The sequence below is a fragment of the Fukomys damarensis genome, unplaced genomic scaffold (genome assembly GCF_012274545.1).
Source record: "Fukomys damarensis isolate Sample0158 unplaced genomic scaffold, DMR_v1.0_HiC HiC_scaffold_33, whole genome shotgun sequence".
NCBI classification, from domain to species: domain Eukaryota; kingdom Metazoa; phylum Chordata; class Mammalia; order Rodentia; family Bathyergidae; genus Fukomys; species Fukomys damarensis.
This window is the reverse complement of record NW_022900945.1, coordinates 51,974,728-51,975,007: the sequence shown is the minus strand read 5'-3', so window position 1 is coordinate 51,975,007 and position 280 is coordinate 51,974,728.

Genomic DNA, 280 nt, shown 5'->3' with positions numbered 1-280 from the left:
CCCAAAAAGAAAAAAAAAAAAAAAAAAAAGTGAGAATAAGCAAATTGATTTCAAAAACCTTATCAGGCCTATGGTTTCAGCTGCTTTTGAGAGGAAGCTGAATCACCATGGAAACGTGCAAATGTGAGCTTTGCATAGTGGTTATCAGCCCTGAGCCTGATCCAAGTGCACACCGTGCAGTGCTCTGTGTAAACGTCCACTGGCTCACAAGCCCCTCTGGAACTTCTCGCCCGAAGGCAGCCGCTTTATCTTGGAGACTGCTGTGTACAAGGGCACCAGC